The sequence below is a fragment of the Amblyomma mixtum genome, chromosome 1 (assembly GCF_055824585.1).
Source record: "Amblyomma mixtum isolate Tamu chromosome 1, ASM5582458v1, whole genome shotgun sequence".
NCBI classification, from domain to species: domain Eukaryota; kingdom Metazoa; phylum Arthropoda; class Arachnida; order Ixodida; family Ixodidae; genus Amblyomma; species Amblyomma mixtum.
This window is the reverse complement of record NC_143012.1, coordinates 223633679-223656310: the sequence shown is the minus strand read 5'-3', so window position 1 is coordinate 223656310 and position 22632 is coordinate 223633679. Positions and strand designations below refer to the sequence as shown.

Genomic DNA, 22632 nt, shown 5'->3' with positions numbered 1-22632 from the left:
AGGCAAGGAAAAACAGCAAGTATAATATAGAACACTGAGCTCTGCGTTCTTTTTTCCTTCCGTCGTTGCAGTGTGCAGTGGCTAGGAGCTCCGAAGCACCCCAGCACTTTTTTTTTTCTCCGTAATAGCCCAGCGCTCTCGAATGGATAACCCGTTTCCTCGATAATTATTGCAAACCGCCCTTCCGTGACTTCTACGCGCAGTCTGCGTGAAGAGCGAGTTAGTTCAAGAATGTCCCGCCTGGCGGTCTTGTGGAACGGCCAGGCGTGACGGCCGCATAATGCTGCGAAGCAAACGTAAAAATAGGAAAACTGAAAAATGGGAAGGAGTTGTCGAGAGTTTTTCCAGCCCCATTTGGGCAACAAATAGGCGCACGAGAAAGAACCCCATTTCTCGCACCAACGAGCGGAGCACGACTCGAGGTTCTCCGGGCGCCCGCCCGATTGAGTTGTAAAAGCCAGCAGTCTTCATTTGCTAGCGTCACGAAGGTGTTCGTGGGGTTATGTCATGTTCGCGTTTGTTACAGCTTTCGCGGTCGAACAAATTGAAACGAGCTACACTCTGGTGTCGGCGAGGCAATGCCGAGACCGAGCCGTCAGTCGTGAACAAGAGGCTTGAGCAAACTGTAAGAGCTGGAAATCGGCTTGTGCGGCAGCTGACGGAATGTTTCAGTTGCGAGACAAACGTGATTGCCACATAATAGTTATTGCTGGCGTCGGTTGCTTCAAGAGGAACAGGGATATCCCTATACTTGCTTTCAGTGGATAGGGTAAGCCCTGTACTTGCTTTAAGGGGAAGGGTAAGCCCTATCCTAGCTTTAAGAGCACAGGACAAGCCCTATACCTGCTTTAAGGAGCAGGATAAGCCCTGTCCTTACTTTAAGGGGAAGTGTAAGGCTTATCCTTGCTTTAATAAGACAGTGTAAGCCCTATCCTTGCTTGAAGGGGACAGGGTAAGCTCTGTCTTTGTGTTAAGGGGCCAGGGTAAGCCCTATCCTTGCTTTAAGAAGACAAGGAAAGCCCTATCCTTCCCATGTATTTTAGGGCACGTTTCGGTATGCTTGTCTCACTAACCAATAGGGACAGCGGCTACCTGTTTATATCATCTTGATCGGTGATTGGTGGTCTTTTTACAGAACCAAAACTAGGGAACACAATCTGAAGACTAATTTCTGAAATCTCTTTCTTAGGAGCACTAGATTTAGGTCAACTTTTGGTGCTGCGTCTCTCTATAAAATCTGAACATTTTATTCCACACGCCTAATTTTGGTTCAGTATATTTCCACATGCTCGTACAAAGTACAGGAGAATAATTGGTCTTCTGGCTAGTTTCGTTCTGAAAATAATGGCCCGATGAAACAAAATATCTTGCTTTCAGATAAATGTATCTAAAGAAGACATTAACTTCGTTTCATAATTTTTTTGCGTGGTAAAATTTGCCGACAGATTTAATCCATAGGCACAAATTCCATAGTCATCATTCAACGCATCTTAGAGTTTTTTTTTTTTTTTACCAGTAATTTGGTTTCCTAGGCTTGTTTTGTGACTCACTGTGCTTCTCGGTCGGAAGATTAATCTTGACGCCGGTCAGCTTCTCTCGTTCAGCGGGGAGTGTTACGGTTTAAGAATAGTGAAAAGGCTTCTAGAACCTTGGATTCCGCCATGCTCGCGCCGTAGAATGCTATGACAGCATCTTCTGTTGACATTCTTAGTGCCTGGTACTGGAGAGGCATCTGTAGGAGCTTGAAGGACTAAGCTACTTATACGTGGAGGCTGGGATCTTCAAGTTTGTTGCCAGGTATGTTTTTACTCCAACTGAGCTAATAAACATTCAGTTCCGTTCATGTAATTGTGTTTCAAATGGCAGGCAAAACATTGCCTCCACAAAAAATATGACGTGGCTGCTCACTTCCTCCTCTCAAAACTATCCGTTAAAGAAAAATATAGTGCCCGGGAAAGTGCTGTACTGGAAAAAAGTGGAAAATAGGATGCCCTTTCAAAAATCCAAGAAAAGAAAAAAAAATAGATTTTTTTTTTTTTCAGACTCACTGCTTATTCTTTAAACGCGTTTCCGGTGCTGTTAGTGTCATGTCCTTTGTTCTTCCATTTTTCGTGCCTATTCTCAATGTACCCACTTCTACCGTTTAGAATTTTTTTTTTTTTCATATCCGTACAGCAGCTGTTATCCCATGAAGTGACTCACATCACTTGTTTCCAGTATAACACGAACACATTGACCGATTCATAATCACATAATTTTGGTAATTCCCTGTGTTCAAACGCCTCGCACGCAAGCATTCGAAGGTAAATGAAAGCAGAACGCCTAAGGCTAGTGCGAAATTGCAAACAAGAAACTTTATCAGCAAGATGAAAGTAGTATTTTCGCGCAACGAAGAACTTTGGATCTTATTTCAGCCCTTCTGTATGGTTTCAATTATTCACGCGAGAAAATGTGCATGTATGAAATCGCGCACCCGCGTGCTGCGGTAGAACGCTCCTTGCAGGTTACTGCAGATTCATTCGTGTTCATACCTGCCATCGGGTTAAAAAATTATAATTGTTACTTATACAATCACCATGGTAGAACAAATATAATCTGGCACCCGTGAATGACAAGTCAAGATTGTTTGAACATCACCTTTAATTGTGCGGTAACTACGTAATATTGAAAGTTATGAACACATTGGTGGGAATAGTCTAATTTTACGTAGCGTAGTAAAACCTTGCTTGTAACGTGTGTCCGGCGCTCCGACTGAGTAGTTAAGACTGCGATGGAAAGTCAATGGCACGCGTTTTTCACAATATATATCAGAAAACTACAAGCTTCCCGAGGGCTGATCTGGGGATCTATTGATCGTTATGATGCTATCTTTTCACATGCAAAAAATTGCGCTCATAAATAACTTCCCGTTGGAAAATGCGCTTGCCCACAATTTCTGGGTATAACCAGTAGAGAACATTACGTTTTCACTCCCCAGCATTAGCATTCGTCATTTCACTTTCCGACACACAGGACTAACAAAAGCTCGCATGAAAGTCGAACAGCGACAAGAGTATAATCCCCGAGGTCACACCGGCACAAATGTAATCGCTGTCCAATGCAAATCTCTCCGGAACAAACGTGGGCCGCACGTTCCGCTTGCAAATCGATTCCCAAGAACGAATGATCCTGAAAGATTTACGACCGGCAACCTTAAAAACTTTGTGACAAATGATCTCCACACCTACCTGTGAACACAAGAATGTTTGGACTGCAGACGCGCGGGGCGAGACCGACGGGTCTCCGAACGGGAACAGTGCACCCACGAAGTTGCCTCGCAGGGGCGATCGCAGTTTCCGCACGGCGAACAATACGGAGCACAAAGGAGTGAACGTGTGACAACTTGAGAAAGCCCACAAGTGAACAACAGCCGCACAGAGAGATAGCGAACAGCGACTGCGAACGCCTGTTGAGCACGCGGCACAAATGTCGAAGCGCACACGCGTAGAACTATATGCCGTCGTCGCGGTGCAGCGTCCACGCGCTACAACGCGCGGCGTCGTCGGGAATCGCTCAAATCGATTTTGCACTCCCCCCCCCCCCTCCACTCCCCCTCCCTGCCCCCACCTTCCGCTTCCCTCCCCTTTCCTTCCGACGTCCCGGCCGTATACTCGGCTCTTTCTTTTACTTGCGGTATATACGCACAGACACGGGGACACGTGCCGATTCCGCCGTACTCTCTCTCTCTGTCACTCTCTCCTATCCCTCTTGCCTACAAGCTTGTCTCTCTCCATTCATCACGTAACGGAACACCCCCGCCCCCAGAAGCAACACCCCCCCCCCCCCCCCCTTCCACTTCCCAACCACTACGACAACCGCTCTCCCCTTCCCGAACCGACCCAAGCAACGACCACTGCAACAAATACGGGCCGGTGGCGATCGCCGCCACTAGCACGCTTTCACTTTCCAAGCGCTGCCCGCGAAAACAAAAACAGTCAGTGGGAGGAATGAAAGGATTGAAATAAATAAATAAATAAAATGTCGACCTCGGAACCGCAGCGGTGCCGGAACAGCCCGGCCCCGTTGGTGATAGTGCTGAAGGCGGTGGTGTGTAGAAGTCGCGTACACACTTCTCCTTCCATTGCATCTCCTCATCGTGGGTCCGTTACCTTGAAATCGCTTTTAGTGCTCGCATTTTCCACTTTTCAAGATAAATCGCGGAGAAAAAAGAGAGAAAGTTAGAGAGAAGGACGTCCGACAACTATACACACACACACACTCTTTCTCTCTCCTGTGTGTCTCTGCATGTCCCGCTCACTGGGCGTTATTATAGCTGTTGTGTTGACAGCGCCCGTCGCCATAACGACGCAAAACAGCCGACGTATCGGAGTCGCGGAGCCAATCGCAGCCGCACGGCCGCGTCGTTCAAGACTGACACAGATGGACACCACACGGCCCGAACGACGGCATTCGCTCTCACGGTTATTTTTGTTTTGTTGTTTGTGTGTGTGTGTGTAGCAGTGTGAGTAGCGGGGCAAGGTCTACGCCCTTCCGAAAGCAGTTCTAGGTAAAACCTTTCTACATAAGAGAGAGCCGAGTGGCGCGGGGAAGTTCCCGCGAAATCAGTGATGACCGTCATTTCTGCAAACCGTTCGAACAAAACAAAAAGGAGAGAAAAGCTATTCTCGTTTTGTTTTGTTATGTGTATCTTTCATTTTATTCACTTCTCTCTCTCTTTCCATTGTTTAACCGCAACTCCAGCCCAGAGTGTCAGCCACTCGCCATGCACGGCAAAAGTAGATCTCTAGTGTTATGAGAAAACTTCAAAAAAAAAAAGAATCAATAAAGAAAACTCAGAATCTGAGGAGGGGAAAGTGTCAGTGTCTCGCTTCGTAAAACACTATTCTCGTGGTTTGCCGTTCGTAGAACTTGTACTCTTTTGAAGGTTTTCTTTAATTTCGTTTTCAAATGCTGTTCGCTGCCTTTCCTCTGGATAACGGCTTTTCATAACCCCCTTCCTCTGACACTGAGGAATGCATATTTTCGCTTCGCAGAAGAACTCTCTCTTTTTTTTCTGTTCGACTCTTCCTTCTTAATCTCTGGTGAGCAAATGAAGAATTCCCATGGGATGAGATTTCTGTGCTCGTTAAAGAACCCCACTCGGTCGAAATCAACCCGGAATCAACAGATCCGAAATCAGAATCAAATTGCGAAGAAATTAACTTACGGCTTCCTCGCAGCATAGGTGTTTCTTTTGGATGTAAAAGTTCATAATTCATTAATTTATGATCCCAGAACCAAATCTATCTTAACGCGCGATACTACTTCAGTGACACTGCAAATACGTGGTGTTGAAAACAAATCCTTGCTGCCCCGCCGCGGTGGCTCAGTGGTTACGGCGCTCGGCTGCTGACCCGAAAGACGCGGGTTCGATTCCGGCAGCGGCGGTTGAATTTCTTTGCAGGAGAAATTCTTGAGGCCCGTGTACTGTGCGATGTCGGTGCACGTTAAAGAACCCCAGGTGGTCGAAATTTCCGGAGCACTCCACTACGGCGTCTCTCATAGCCTTAGTCGCTTTGGGACGTTAAACCCCATAAACCAACCAACCAACTAACCAACCAAATCCTTGCTGATCTCGTCCACGAAGAGTACGTGAGAATGATTAAGTGCTTTCTCTGCAAGATGGCCGTACTAGGCGCTATGGGTGTGCGCGCGCTTCAATCGCACTGCGCTGTTAAGTGACCGTGGAGCTTCTTGGAGGCGGTCGGTGAATTATCTGTGAAATGATATTAATTAGACTTAACTACTCTCGGATTCATTTCATGTAGGTATCCTCGGCTTAGCGTTGTGGTGGCAACATTCGACACCTCGTGGGAGGCATTCATGGCATAGCACACGTTCGTGAAGTGAATCTTATACACTTGCACTTTTCGATAGTGTTCCGAATTTTTCTTTAGTTTAAATCTTAATTTAGTGCTAGTCTTGCTGCTAGCTTTGAGCAAAAGAAAACCGTTACTTTATAAGTGGAGGTTTACGAAAGTATCAACTCTCAAAGTCATTCGGGGCAACAACGGGGAAAGAAGCACCAGATTTGTATCATTAAAAAAAGTGAATGCCTCAAGCTTGTTGCCTGCATAGGGTATGCAAGCACCAGCGGCTACTCCCGTGTTTAGATGTGGGCTTTCGTTGCGGCCACTCAGGGTTGCAAGAAGCTGCCAATCGGTGCCTCTGTGTATTCGCATATGTATACGCATCATCATCGTCATCATCATCATCAACCTGACTACGCCCACTGTAGGGCAAATGCCTCTCCCATGTCTCTCCAATGAACCCTGTCCTTCGCCAGTTGCGGTCACCGTATTCCCGCAAATTTCTCAATCTCATCCGCCCAACTAACTTTCTGCCGCTCCCTGCTACGCTTGCCTTCTCTTGGAATCCACTCCGTTACCCTTAAGAACCAGCGGTTATGTTGCCATCGTATTACATGCCCTGCCCACACATATATATGGTTTATGGGGGTTCAACGTCCCAAAGCGACTCACGCTATGAGGGACGCCGTAGTGAAGGGCTCCGGAGGTTTCGACTACCTGGGGTTCTTTAACGTGCACTGACATCGCACAATTCACAGGCCTCTAGAATTTCACCTCCATCGAAATTCGGCCGCCGCGGCCGGGATCGAACCTGCGTCTTGCGGGTCAGCAGCTGAGCGCCATAACCACTGAGCCGCCACGGCGGCTATGCATACATATGCATGATAATTCAAAGGGCATATCCTGCTGTTTGAAGCGAGAACAGGGTGTCTTAGAACGCGAAGCGACAAAAATAAATTTCACCGAGATAACAGCTGCTCATTCCGCGGTAAATATGTAGAAATTATTAGAGCCTTTTCAGCTAGAATGTGCCAGTATCCATCCAGATGTCGACGCACGCAGTCACTTTCCCCGGGGCCCCCCGCATAAAGAGACATGCATTGTGAATATATCTTGTAGTGTTAGTAAAAAGCGGATCAAGAAGTGATAGCATAAAAGCAGGGCAGTGATCTGACGATAAAAGTTCAGGATTCAAAATGGGTATAGCATAGAGTGAACAGAATTTGTATTAAAGAAAGGGCGAATTTCTAGCTAGTACCTTTAAGACCAGTCAGATTGGTCGCAGAAATATAAGGGAAAAATATAATACCGAGCATGTAACCCCCCCCTCCCCCACACACACACGCGTACACACACACACACACGCACACAAACACACTCACGCACACGCACGCACACACACACACACACACACACACACACACACACACACACACACACACACACACACACACACACACACACACACACACACTCACACACACACACACACACACACGACGCGCGCGCGCGGGGCACCATATCTAAGATTTTCTGTACGAGGGACAATGGTTTATTTATGCGCTGAGTTCAACACAATAGGCCACTTAAAAGAATAATAGCAACAAATAACTAAACTCGAAGGCGTGCCCTATGAACAGGGTTGACTCTTATAGCTGGTGTGACCTCGTTCCTACTTTGTCAAGTTCCTTGGCAGACGCCGAAGAAGGCTGCTGAGTACGCGAACTACAAAAAGTAATGTGTTCGGGAAGTTTTAGCGGTAGGCTTGAGGAATCAGAAGTGGCAGGTATAATTGAGATCATTCCATACTTGAAAACCGGTAGCTTCACCGTTTGAAGCCGATTAATTAGAAAAATAAAAACGCTTAAGGCACAGAGGAAATCGCAGTTATTTGGGTGGGCCCGCATTCCAGGCGCCCATTATCTTTTGCCGCCGCTCTTGCCCGCTTCACCAGCGAAAGCTTGTCTTTCAGATGTTAGCTGGACCGCGCCGCCTCCCAGTCCTTCGTTTTTGGGTTACTGATTCTTGGCATAGCTGGCTTTTTCTAGCATGCGCATACCATATGGTATAGCTCAGCCACTAAACCGCAGAGGGCGCAATGCGGATCATACTAATTGGGAAACATAGCTCAATTTGGCAGTATTTATATAAGTATTCTACTGCAAAAACTTCGCTTTGAGCTTCAGGATCCCTCAGACACGGCAGCATTCCTGCGCTTCGGCAGAAGTCTGTGAACGAATATAACTCTCCTTTTGCCCGTCTTTGTTTATATCCGCAGACGTTCGCTAAACGGATTGTTTATCAGGCGGAATTCAGCCTCTTCTTGCTGTTTACGAGGTGTATATCAAGCGGCGCTCCAACTTGCCCGTCCTCAGTTCCAGAATTTTACGGTCACTGCGCAGTAAAATGTGAAATATTTAACAAAACTGGCCCTGCAGATTGATTTCTTGTTGCACTTACTGGCCTCCAATTGAACATCTGGATGCTCAGCGTTCTGCAAAACAAAAAAGTTCAACGTGGAAGGTATACGTGATCGCCAGATCTGCGGCCATGCACAGGTACACAGCGAGCTGGTCACCTGTGTAGACTGAAACAAGTGGTCCCCACCGCCACCATACCACTCTTCTACAGAAATTCATGTTTCGCACTTTCATCATTTCACCGTCTTCGTGCACCCGTTTTTTCTTTGGCTAGCAATGGCAGTGATTCCGTTCCTGTCATTACGGACTACATTAGTTTCAAAACGAATGCGTTGGAATTCATCGAACATGGTCCGCTTTTCTTGTTCACTCGTTACGTCCCAGCCCTCCCCCCATCCCTCCTTTTAACTTCTCTATTCTTGCCTTTAGTATCATATTGAAAGAGGCCTGGTAATGCGAGCGTCTCGGTGTCAGTTTCTGCTCCTCAGTTCTTTCCTCTGCCTTCATAAGAAAATGTAGGGAAATATTAGGTTAGGGAAAGGTTAGGTTTGGTTTGGTGTGGTTTATGGGGTTACGGAAGGGCGAGGCACGCAGACGTGTCGCCGCAAAATAAAAAAGCACGTAGACTGTTTTACCTCAAGAAATCGAAAGCCTTTCTCAGGGCGCCACAGAAAACGTGATCCGCCGCTGCTCGTATAAGTTTCCTATATATTATTATTTTCTCTATTTTCCCTTCAATGTGGGTACCGCATCGAGATGGTGTAAGCCCATACTTAGTGGCGCGAGCCTTACTCACGGAATTTCACGCTAACGAGGTGGTTACAAAGGCAGTGATGGACGTTCATACTTTACGCTATCCCTTCCCGTCGGTGTCACGCTATCTCAGTCACCGTAAGCCGCCCAATTCACGCCAGTCACCTAACATGAACGTAACCTTAACCAGCCTAGCGATGCTTTCTTCTTTCCTTATTTTTGTAATGAATTATACGCTCGAGAACAACCAAATACATAAAAAAGCTCTTTCCTCAGCCTTTTTCCCTGTGTCCGAAGCCAGAGTAGACAGATATAAGCCCAGAAATACGCTGGTTTGATTGTATTAAAAAAAATGGAGTAAAGAACACTCTTTCAACTTATACTGCCGGTTCCATACGGCTGTGCGTAGGTCGTGTGGTCAGTTCGTTGCGCGGCGCATCACTGGGTTGCGTCATCTCCTGGCCGCAGTGCCGGGCGGTTTGCGCAACAAGGCACTCACAAACACACACGTACACGCTTGCCGCCCACGTACCCGTACGGGACAAGAGAAAATAAATGACCGAACAGAGAAACGGCGAGGCGTGGTGGAGGGGGTTCGATAGACGCTCTTCCGCACTGCCACCCTCTTAATCTGACCATAAAATCGCTGGTCGGTCGTAAATCTGGCGGAGGTCCGCGCAGGAGGGACAGGCCGCGCGAAACATGATGCGCGCCCACTCCGAAGATATACGCCGGCCAGGAAAAGAACACGGGCCGAACGCCGCACAGACTGGGGGGCCGACAACGGAAGACAGGGACGACTACGACGGTTCTGCAGAGAAGTGTGCGCGTGTTTGTCTGTTTTCGTTGTTGTGTTCGACGGCGTCGCCCTTCCTGCGCGAAGCGTTAAATGTGGAACCGCAGCGTCACTTCTAGCGTACAAACAAATCTTCATCCTCTTCGATTTGTCCTTTATTCATCTTCAGACTGTGTTGTAGTGGCCTTGCGAGGGCGTGCGCTCGATTGTACACGAGGGACCGTGAGCCCAAGACAACGCCTCGCAGAAGCATCTCGTCGCTTGTCGGTCGATGTCGGAAGGCAAGAGTGGGTTTCTGACTTTTAAGGAAAAAGAACGGTAAAAGAGAAGAACCTTGGAGGCCTAAAGGAACTTTTTCTCTTTTCCGTTCCTTGTCAGGAAGTTCCACTCTTAAAAAGCCGGGTTCAATGACAGCTGCTCAAATGAATACTCGACAAGTTAAACCCAGGCTAGCAGGTCTGAAACGTTAGACACAGGAGTCGTTACAAAGTCAGCAGGGCGAAGTGGAGCAAAAGCTATACGCTGTAACTATACACTCTAAACAAAAAGGAGTTAAGAAGGACTAATCTGTACTCAAGCGCATACCCCTTTTATAAAAGGGAGTGCGGTGGAGTACAGATTACTCCCTTTATACTCCCAATATAGATATATTTGTATTTAGAGTGTATGCGCCGACGATGTGGCGCTTGGCGCTTCAGCGTGGTTCTGCTGCGTCGCAACCACACACGGACACGTCACCAGATTCCGAAGGTACAGCGTATATCAGGTACTCCACACTTTGCACGAGTTGCACTTTCGTGTAGATCGAGTAGGGGATTTCGTCATCAAGTGACGCTCCTTGCAAACGAAGCCGATATTTTGGCGCGTTCAAGAAAAAAAAAAACACGGCGGTTGTGAATCAAGACGGATGCCTTGGTGTAGGCAGGAAGTCATAAAGCTTGGTTCAGTCGGTCACGCGTAATACTCTTGTTTGAGCTAGTTGGTTCATGGTGAAAGATACGCATAACGAAGACTGCGCGACAGCCTGAGTACTGTACAAGCAGGGTATGCGGCCGAATGCAAAGCGCGGCATTCGGCTGCAGTATGCGAGCAGAGTGCAGAAACTTCGCGCGATGGAGGACGTCGCCGCGATATGAAGTCGTTGCAGATTCCTGTAATGTTCAAAATTAGTTCATTCTTTTTGTTTACTCCACAGATTAACCAGGACACGAGTTAACTCTATTTTTAATTATCCCTTTTTCTCATTGCCATGTCAGGCGTAATGACTTTCTGATATTGCTTCAAGAGCTTCAATGCGGTACTAGCCGTCACTGTATTAAACCGTGCAAATAATGCAGGAAATATCCAACATCATAACGTACCTGTAGTGGCACTCTAAAGAGCAGACTTGAGCGCGAAAAACTTGGAGCTCATTTCCAGCGATGACAACCACAGTTTTGAAGGGCTCCCAGGAACCTGCATGCAGAAAAGAACACACCAATTAGACGTGTGTAGACTTTGCGCCCCTTAACTTTAAAACGTGCATTCATATTAGCTTGACATTTAAAGGTGCACTGAAGAGGAATCTGAAATCGTCTTTTTGCCGCGGGAACTCGATCTACACGTTCCAAGAATTCTTAGAGACTTCGACTTATTGCCCTGTGTGGCTGATTTCCCTAATTAAATCCAATTAACGTCCGGCTCCCGCCTTTATTGTTTTAATTCTCCCCGTACGGTGGGCGGAGTCGACCAACGCGTGGAGTGCCTTTTAGCTAGCTCTGTGGATTCTTTGCTATCGCTTTATTTTGTTTTTTAGGTTTCCGTGAATAAATAGTTTCATTCGCAGATAATATAGCCGCAAAATAAGCCCGCAGAAATAAAAATACGCGCGGACTATTTGCTTCTGCGGATTACTACATATTACTCCGCCGATGGCAGAGCGGCAAGCAGCCACGGGAATGGGTGAAAGGCCCTCCGCGCGTTCGTCGACTCCGCCCACCGTACGGGGAGAATTAAAAAAAAAAAAGGCGGGAGCCGGCCGTTAATTTGATTTAATTAGGGAAATCGGCAACATATTGCAATAAATCGCAGTTTCTAAGAATGCTCGGAACGTGTAGATTGAGTTCCCGCGACAAAAAGACGAGTTCAGATTCCTCTTCACTGCATCTTTAACTGATATGACACGGCACATGTTCTTCTCGAATGAACTTAAGAATTAGGAAATTGGTCTTTTTTTTAAGCAGAGAAAAAAAAATGCGAAGTGAGCCTTGGTGAACGAGAAAGCGGTCGAAAAGGCGAGAAATTCTGCACGCCAACTTACGACCCAGCCAACTTTGCATCCTGGATTAAATGAAGGGTTTAGTTATTAATGCGAGATCATTACGTGGTTCATCAGTCAGAAAATCCGGCGTTCTGCCGACGAGAAACAAACCTCAAACCCACGTTAGCAACACAAAAATTCTTAAATAAAATTTCTTCTGAAGTGGGTCTCGAACCTATAGGCCCGCACGGTCAGGTAGCTTCGCTGGCCATTTCATTAGAGCACTAAACCATCACACCTTTTTTTTAAGCATGGTATTTATTACAATAATACGAGGTCTGTTAGAAAAGTATCCGACCTTTGGCCGAAGAAAAAAAACTGGCATAACTGGAGCGTTAGAAACCTAATAACCTTCAAAGTAGTCTCCTTGGGGCTCCATATGCATCTCCCAGCGGTGCTGCCATTGTTGGAAGTATTCCGAAAAGGCCCTTTTCGAATGGAATTTAGCTCTGCTGTCGTTGCAGCCATAATGTCCTTTCTTTTCTGAAATGGCGCTCCTTTCAATGGCCTCTTCATTTTAGGAAACAGCCAGAAGTCGTAGGGGGACATATCAGGAGAGTAAGGAGCCTGTTGAACTACAGGAGTCTGGTTTTTCGCCAGAAAAGTCTGAATCAAATGCGAGGAATGTGCAGGAGCAATGCCGCGAGGAATGCGCCAATTTCTTGTTGACCTCAATTCCGGTCTCTTGCGCCGCACAGCACCACGTAGGCGATGGAGGACACCCCTGTAGTACTATTTAGTCATTCTTTGACCCTGTGGGGTGCGTACTCGTGGTGTGCCACACAGAGGGAGTCAAAAAAGCAGTCAGCATCCCTTTGACATTGCTGCGCACTTGGCGGGCCTTCTTTGGTTTTGGTGACGTGGAATGCGTCCTCTGTGACGACTGGGATTTGGTTTCGGGGTCGTACCCGTACACCCAAGACTCGTCACTAGTGATTACGGCGTCGGTGAAGTCAGGGTAACTGTTTGTGGAATCCAGCATCTCCTGTGAGACTTCAACACGAAGCTGCTTTTTCTCCACCGTCAGCAGCTTCGGCTCGAATTTCGCTGCCACTCTCTCCATGGCCAAATCTTCGGTGATAATGGAATGTGCAGAAAAATTGCTGATGTACACCTCTCCCGCAATTTCTCGGATAGTCACACAGCAGTCCCGCATCACCACAGCGTTCACTTCGGCAATTACCTGGTCATTTCGGCATGTTGATGGCCGACCGGAGCGTGGCTCGCTCTCCACCGATGTGCGGCTGTCTTTAAACCAGTTGCACTACTGCTTAATCTGTGTGCTGCTCATAGCATCATCACCGAAAGCTGTCTGAACATTTCGAATGGTTTCCACTTGGCTATGGCCAAGTTTCTGGCAAAATTTGAGGTAGTAGCGCTGCTCCTCTCGGTCCGCCATTTTTCTTGCAACAAAAAACCGACGAGAGCACTGCGCACTGCCTCACTCAAACGCTGCTTCCCAGCCACTGACGCTATCGGCAGGCGGGAAAAAATTCGTGCATGCGCACGAGGGTTCAAGGTCGGCTGCTGTAAGCGCGCTTGTTTCATATCCATCAGGTGTTCGCAAAAAAAAAAAATAAAGTCAGATACTTTTCTAACAGACCTCGTATGTACATGAAATAAGTACAAACCGTGAGGAAAGCACTGGCAAATCTACACGATGCTTAATACGACACACCTAAGCAAACCAGCACTTGAAAAAAAAAGGCAATGAAGAGCATAGCACTAAGTGCAATTTCAGATCGAACTCGGTGTGGGCATAGCCTTCATCCACTACGCCATCACCGCAGCACAACATCCCGTGCGCTTAACTGCCAGCCTCTCGCGCTGGGTTTGGGTATCGTGTTCTTCATCAACTTCCATTCGGGCGACGCGAACAGATCAGCTTTGCTAGCCACTGTACGCCATCGCCGATGCCGAACACCCTGCATGTATGCTTTCGGATTCAGAAAACGTAAGTAGCCTTAAGCGCCCTCCGTAATTTCTGCAATTTGCTATTAATCTTCTAGTATCCAATGTTTTACAGCGTATACGCCTTGGGTTCCTAAGAGAATCATTTTAGCGGCATGTTACACGTAGGGAAAACGCAACGGTGTGGGGTTCCGATTGCGGCGCCAGCTTGAACATTGCGACGTACGCAGACACACACAACGCACTGCTGTTCTGTGTTCTGTTTTTCTCCCTACGTTCCATTGTTCAAGCTGGCCGCACAAATGTAATCGCACCAACAAGCCCGAAAGGATGTCGTTATGTGTTGTCCCTGGGTAACTAAATAAAAGGTAACTACTTTATTGCTCGCTCTGAAGCTGTACACTTCTTTTACCGATCCCTAGCATCGTCTGAACGCACAAAAGTACTTAAATTCCGACTGTCGTGAGCTCTGGAGAGTCTCAAGCAGTCCCGGCGCCATAAAGTGCTTGGTGTTCCCAAAGGAAATGAGAGAATATAAAAATGCAGGAACTGCATAAAAAGAGGGGCGTATCTCAGTGCGGCGCACTCTACTAGGCGGGCAAGAACAGCTGCTTGTACACCACATTATGACAGTGCAGCATGGTTTGCTCTGTCTGGCCAACAATCACACGAATCGAACCAGATCGCTTGTCCATTCGATGGAGCTGATCGAAAGGTAACATCTGTGGCACTAAAACTGAAAAACTTTGCTATAAAGCCATGAAACTTAAACAATATCACGTAACGAAGCTATACCCAGAGCCCTACAGGCTGTAGTGTACCATGCAGCAAAGCAGTGACGGCTTCGGTCTGGATACAGTCTCTCATTCGAACTAGAACCGTAAAGATTGTCCACATTTCCATGTAGCCAACATAACGTGCATTCATTGCAAGGATGAGTATTATTTTTTTATTTGGAAGGGTGCTTTATTTTGCCCGTGGCCTGTCTCATTTTGCAGTTTTACTAATATCATTGACTCTATTTTTGTCCCCCTTGAGCTGGCATTTTCACAATTGCTGAGCTTGATGGCACTATTGTCGCAAAATATTCGGTAATATTTGTTTTTTGATATACCCATGAATTAATAAAAGAAGGCGGCGATTTGAAATTTTATGTCGCTTTTGCCCACCTGTCCGCTACTCATAACCACATGCGCTAACGAATACAAGATATAACCGATGAATGCATCCTAGTCAGTCCGTATACGTTCTTCGAACCGATACGTCAACGTCAAAGAGCGTAGCGCGGATAAAAAGTTCATCAAGCATGCAACGAAAGTTAATGAGGCGTAACGGCTTATTTTAAAGCGTGCACTGCTTCGGACGCTTGAACCATTGTACTTGCAGCCCTGCTTTCTTATGAAAGTAATTACTGTGGACGCAGGCTTTCTTCATTTCTACCGATTTCTTCGTTTTGTTTTTCCTTGCTGGCGCCCAATTTCCCCAGCGACCAATCCTCGCCAACGACTAACTGCTCTCCCTGGTGCAGAAACTTGACCCGGTGCGTATAGGAAATTAACGCCGCGTTCCCCTTGGTCCGCACTTAAGATTACTCGGGACCGCGCACAAACTCGCGTGTGCCGGAATTTGATAGGATCGTAGGCACGAAGTGATTAGCGCGTTCACCGGCTGCGGTAATTCGAGAAGCGAGTCGTCACGAGGAGACCTCACGGGAGCAATTAGTCGAGTCACGCCTGAATCTCGTGCCCGGTTGATGCGTTGCCACAACAAGAAAAGGAATGATGATGATGAACGAACGATGAAACGAGCGCGCGGTAAAAAGAAGCGCTCGTCGGTGCGAAGCTGTAAAAAAATCGGAGAGAGAGAGATAGGGAGACCAAAAATGAAAAATTGCTTCGGCGCGGGAAGTGAGAATTCCTCTAGCGCTGCTGCGGACATGTTTTTGATATCTCAAGCAAGGAGCAGGCGCCTTCATCAGGACTTCATGTCGCGTCAGCAGCATTTATCATCTCCAGGGCCGCCGGTCAGCGGAACCAGTCGGGCCTTCAGCGAAGCGTGTGCTCACCGTCTGCGCATTCTTTACTTCTTGAGAGCCTTGTCCGTTCATATCTCTATCCTGGATGTATAGGTGTTGTCGTTGCCGATACCGCTGCTGGAGCAGCTGCCGAAGATTCGAACTGCAACATTGGAAGCTTTTATTTGAACTTCGTTGTACGCGCGGATGATGGCGATCCTGAACCAATTGTGCATACTTTGTATACGTGCCCTCACCGTTTTCAGTGACTGAACCCGGAAGGGAATGAAAACCACCGCGGTCATCATGATCATCATCATCAGCCGAACTATGTCTGCTACAGGACAAACGCCTCTCCCGTGGACCACCTGTTTGGCCTATCTTACGCCAGCTATGGCTGACGCATCCTCGCAAATTTTCTTATTTCCTCTGCCCGCCTACAGCAGCGAGCTGTTTCAGCGTTCCCTTCGAAACCACTGGGTTATCCCACAGAGCATTTAGAAAAGAGGGAGGAAGAGAAAAGTAAGGGAGGTTAACCAGTGTGGTGTTCCGAGTAATAATATACCAAATTATGCGTTATTAAATAATGACGTCAGCTATGACGGCGTTGAATTCCTTCAGGAACTCTAGGTTGCAGCCAAGGCATCAATACATAGAGTCTCCTTTTTATCATAGTCACCCAAAGAAAAAATAACAGCTACAGTGTTATTGCCATCGAAAGCGTGGAATGGTTATGGATCTTGCGGCCAGTAGTAGGAAGCGTTTAGTACCGTGTATGTAAACGGTAGCACCACACACAGGTTGGCGAAGAAGTATTGCCGTCTTGACAAGCGCATCTACAAGAAATCGAAGCCCTCCAGAATTCCTTAGTGACAATTACCAACGTATGCACTATTCGCAGATGCTAAAGAGTTTTAGTATAGGGTCACCCTATCGCTTTGGGTCATAGGGGAATAGCGGGACGCTACCGCGCATGCGCAGAACGCTAACGGCCCTTGAGTGTTTGGGTGAGCGGGCGACGCTAACGCTAAATCGGCGAAATAGCGTGGCACCCAAAGCTTCGATAGGGTCGGGCATGATGGCGACGTCCGGTGAAGCGGAGGCCGCTTGCCTCACCACCTATTCGTCGTTGTCGCTACACTGCGGCTAGCGTTCAGAGCAAACGAAAGGTGAACGAAGCTTTTTATTTGTCTGAAGATGCCCACACCACCGAATTCGAGTGACAAAGCGGCTCGAATCGTGAAATTCCTACAAGACTCCTGCAAAACATTTTTACTACTGCTGGGCTTAAGGAGTAAGCGTCGCTTGGTCGCCATGGAGACAGGACACTCAGAGAGGCAATCGGGTGTTAGCATCAACTTCCTGTGGTCTTGGCTCGGATTGAATAAAAAAAAATAATTGCATCATGTTTCGCATTTCCTAAGTGGAAATCGGTAACTGCAACAGTTGGCATGTCGTTTTATTTACACAGTGAAAAAATACACCATATATATTAACTTATTTGTTCTCAAAGCCTCTTTCCCGCCGTCATGGCGCTGCCTTCAAGTAACGCGAAGCGACCATCCGCGACCCTATTTTATAGACAGAACACATGAACTCGTTCCCCTAACGCTAAGCGCATGCAGAGAGGATCACCCTATTCGCCCCGACCTTATTCTAGAACTCTCTATTGTCTCGATAAACCTGCACAACTCCGTTCACAGAGTGAGGCAGAAGACGGCCGGAGACGTTGCCTCGTCCTGAGCCTGACAAGCTTGACGCGTAGCCTGTCCAAGCAGCCCAAGCTTAGCATAACGACCGTGAGCCCAACACAACGTTTTGAAGTCTCAGGTCAGATGCATATTTTCAGATGAGTTGAGACACACTGAAAACGATGAGTGATTCTATCTATCTAGATCAACATGTGACAGAAGATGACGATCATTAGACAGAAAATATCAGCAGAATAAAATGTCTTTCAGCTTGTTCACCAACACTTGCAAGTGGTTAACATCAGCTTTCTAGTAACCATGAAAAGAATTATTTAGAGGCTATGATCTTGGTAGTGGCCACTCGTAAGAGAGATTTGACGCCTCAATAAATTGTCGTGAACGGATAAAAAATTAGTTTTGCGATGGTGCTAGCAAACCCTCGAGGATAAAGTGGCCATGGGGGAATCGCGAGAGCAATGATTGGGGAGCACTCGGAAAGGCATTTTTCCTGCGGTGCGGTGGAATTATGCCGTATTGAGAAAATGTTGATGATGATGACTGAAGTGATGCTCATCGCCCATTGCTGACCGTGTGACGCGCAGTACAATTGCTGCTACTACGGTCATTTGTCACTGGGGATTGTGATCCCTATTGCTGTCTCCCTCAGAAATGCAGCGGCTGTAGCATTTTAATTATTGGCTTCTGATACCAGAAAACCACAACAAACTATAGTGTTTCGTTCCTTGCTGTGCTTTGAATGCAAAACTAAGTTAACCTTTTCTTAAAATTGCTCACTGAGGTTTCTGCATTTTTAATATCGTAGCACAAACAGACATACAATGCCGATTCACTTTGTATCACTGTCACACAATTTCGTTATGTAAGCCTCCTTGATTAAGCCTTACCCCCAAACTCTGAAAGCTTCCTTACCTCAGTAAGGAAGCCTTCATTGCAGTGAGGTGCCCTCATGTCAATCTGTGAAAGCTTTCTTACTGAGGAGCCCTAAGTAAGGTCGTCCTTGGTGCCTCCTCACAGTTAAGGCAGCTGCCAGCTGCCTTCATGCGTCCTTACGTCGCTCCTGGCCCTGGAAGAGCGCTTCACCTCACTGCTGCTACAAGTGACTTCGCACACTCACGCGTGCGGCGAGACGCGGCGCAAGGACGCGAGCCCGGCGTGAGCGCAGTTGAGCAGGCGGGAGAAAATGGCAGCGTGGACTGACCGCTACGCGGGCGACTACACGCAATTTTTTAACCGTGTTTGTGAAGACGCATTCGGTGAAGTGTACCTGTATCCTCGAACAGCTAGGTCGCTTCGCGACGCGGCGAATTCAGTGGAAGTGCACTCAGAGGAAGAATTTGCGTTCAGATTCCGCACCGGTGCGGCTCTGTCACATTTGAGCATTCGGCGGCGAGAGCGAGCGAAATCCGCCGCCGCCGAAATGTTGCCTCGTTCACACCTCCCGGACACCACGTCGCCGCTCGTGGCGTGAAAGATATGGCTAGCAAATAGCATAAATCGACGCTGTCTATGTACCATAAGCGTGTGCATGCTTACGTACGCTAAACGCAGGTATTTTGCGGGACGTTAAAACGTTTCTAAAATTTTCTCGATGTTTTCCGCCTAGCTCAGCCTAGTGGCACCATCTGGTTGTTAGGACGGAAACCATTTCTGTCAACAAACCGATGGTCTTAAGCCTAAAAGCGGCTGAACCGCCAGTCAAAATAAAAAAAAAATAAGGCAAATTTATCACTCATACTTTCCTTAGAGGCGAGATGAGAGAAAGCGAAAGACCGGTGGCCCATTTATGGCCAGCGAACGCACTGAAAAACGCAGTAACGACGACGAATTCAGTCCGGATCGAGGGGCCCAGCTTCGAAGGGCGCCGCCATGTTTGTTGTCGCCGCGGGAATGCAACTTCCTACTCGGCGTCCTATTGGCCGATGTGAAGGAACCCTCAAACCCAGGCACGCGGCATGCGTTCCTTACTTGAGGAGAGGCGAGGACAGCTTTCGGAGTAGCTGGCTTCCTCCATCGAACATCGCGGAAAGGCGGCCTCACGTAAGGTTAGGAAGACTTCGAAGGAAAGGAAGCTTTCAGAGTTTGGGCCTTAGAGAAAAACTAAGATGGTCCCACTGCGGCTGCGAACATATAGTTTCTCAGCTCTGCCGAAAAGGAAAGCAGACGGTGCTGCACTTCATCCAACTTGGAGAGCCGCAGGAATGCCGGGAAGATGGGGGTTCGTACTTGGCTTGGCTATTCTGGGCATAAAACGCGGATTCGGCCCTAACAATACGACCCTTCTCGAGGCAAGCTTTGAAGAAATGATTTCCATTCGAGCCTAAGACCGATCTTTCACTAGCATTAATTTATTGAACTGAAAAAGGCACTATTGCAATAATTTCATCTGCGCACACAGAACACGATAGCCAAGCGAAATACAAAACCTCGCCTTCCGGGCGTTCCCGCGGTGGATGAAGTGTTCTTTAAAAAACGCGCGTAGACGGTGGCGCCTGCTTTCCCTCTAGGTAATACTGAGAAACTCTATAGCTGCGTTAGAGTATAGCACTACGTGAATGCCCGCGTTGCTTGAGTTTCTCTGAAATGTACGGAGCCAGAGAGTAACGAACGCGTGGGTTACTATATCGGGCTTTCCGACTGGCGAGCCTCCGAACCTGAGTACTTGAATCATGTTAACTTCTCGATTTAGCAGGCAAGCTGGTTCATTCCAAGGAAAGCGAACCTCACAGCTCCCACACCCCAATGCTCGTCGACAATGCTGCACTGCATGCTTTCTTCGCGAAATCATGGACCAGGGCTTATCGAGTGATCAGACAGGACGCATTCTCAATCCCACCTTCCTTCGGACAGATCGATAAAATATTTTTGGTTAGTACGGTAACATCGTTTACAGAGTCTAATCCATATACCTGCTTTTCATTAAATGGTTCCTCTCTCTCTCTTTCCTATCCATATACACCAGTAACTATGAAAAAGAGTACTTATTGTAGATTATAACAAAGCTTTCTTGCTTTCATACAGAAAAATATACCCAGATGACTGAAGGACCAGCCTCGGTATGGTATGTACTACGTCTCCAGCTGCCCATGGACTGCAAGGGACAGCTCACTGGGAGGCTTCGGATTAATTTCGACCACGCGGACTTTTTTAACTTGCGTTTGCATAGTGCAGCACTCGAGCATTCTTGCATCCCGCCCCATCGAATAGCGGCAGTCGGGGCCGCGATTCGATTTCCAAACCTCGAGCTCGGCAGCCGAACGCAAAAACCCCTGAGCCACCGCGGCGGGTGACAAGCTTTCCTCCACGCGCCACTTCCTATATCCCAGAACCATACACAGCGAGCCCACTGGCGGTACACATTTCCTTCTGCGACTCCCACCTTCGACGTATAGAGGCCGCTTATGGCGGTGTGCTCGGACGCAAACAAGTTTCGGATTGGCCGCTGTCAGAGCACTTCTCCCCTTAGACAGAAGAACAGCACCTCTGTGTGAAGATTGCGGGTTGTCAGAGAGGTAGGCAGGGGCCCGGCGACAGAGACAGCAGCGTGCGCGCGCGTGTGTGTGCTATGCGGGGAAGGCGCGCGGGCGGTGGGGGTCCGTCGGAGTGCGTAGGCTCTCCGCTCGAGAGCCAAGGACCACTCGCTTCTTCGCAACGACTGCAGTGACTCACGTACTTGCATCGCGGAGCTCGAGAAAAATGCGCTCGCGAGCGGCGACCGCGTAGTACGTGCATGCCCGCTTCGTCCGATGCGGTGGCGGCCTCATCATTTCGTCACGCGCAGTGCGGCGCCACGCTGTTACACACTCGGCCGCAACGACGCCGCGCCCCGCCCCGCCCGGCTTTAGCAGCGGCTCAGGGCGTTACGCCATTCGGCCCGAATGCAGGGGTACGATTGCTGTAGTCGATTGCGTGCCGATCAGTGCGGGACCGCCGAGTGGGAGGCGCCCAATATCCGCTGTTCGTTTGATTCTATACCGCAGTTCGTAATGACATGTTTGATTCACTTGTCGCCTCGGCAGGCACCTTGGGCGAAGCGCTCTTAAAGCACGGGCTTGAGTGGATTGAAGGAGCTGTTGGAGGGTATGTAGGAAAGTTCCACTACTTCGGTAGCTACTGCTGCCAGCAAGGTACGAAGACTGGAGTCGACTCGGACGAGGCGTTTACAGTGTACGCTGTACATTACTTTGCCAGTGGCTGTGTTAAGCGTACAGTCTGACGCGATTTTAAGGTGAACACTACGGGCATGATCTACTCGGATTAAAGTGCTCTAAGACCATTTATTTTATCCCGAATTGTAAAAGAAATTCAACACTTTATTTAGCCGAACGAGTCCTCTGTGCTGCACCGTCATTTTTCTTTCCTGCAAGTCAGTAAAATGCCAGGAAAACAGTTTATTTCCTTATAGCAAAAACGAACCCGATCGCTTTCAAATCGCGCAAGACTGTACACTGTAAACAGCCGGGCTTGAGGAGCTGTAAGCACAAAGCTGAGCTCGTGAGTGGACGATATTAGTTCAATTACAAATAAAGTTACAGCCAAACAGCTGTCCAGTTGCCTGAGAATTGCACCGCTGATCCCTTATCTGCCGCTAAACACTAATACTCAAGATGTTGAATTTGTAAAGCACGAACTTATACTGATCAGTATTGCTGCTCTCTTCATATGACAGCTTTATAACGCTCACAATCCAGCCGCTGCACAAAGATACTCATAACATGCCAACTAACGTACTGTGCACTGTACAGAACGTGCCCATATAGGAACATGCCTAGGCGCCTTGTAACTCTTCGCCTCGTTCTTGCCATTTCCACTTGTACACGTTTCTTCTGACAAAAAAAAAAAACAAAAAACAAAAACAAAAAAACTAGTAGTTATTCCCAC

General features: G+C 47.8%; 1 protein-coding gene across 2 annotated transcripts in view; it reads right to left on the bottom strand.

The window, feature by feature from the left end:
- Positions 1-22632, bottom strand: part of Tsp74F (Tetraspanin 74F) — a 339549-nt gene that overhangs the window by 203334 nt on the left and 113583 nt on the right. The window contains exon 2 of one of the 2 annotated variants that reach the window (XM_089564383.1): positions 11180-11273. The gene's annotated coding sequence lies outside the window, so the exon portion shown is untranslated. Of the gene's footprint in view, positions 1-3227; positions 3500-11179; positions 11274-22632 lie in introns of those variants that run through there. The other variant, XM_089564393.1, reaches the window with a different exon arrangement.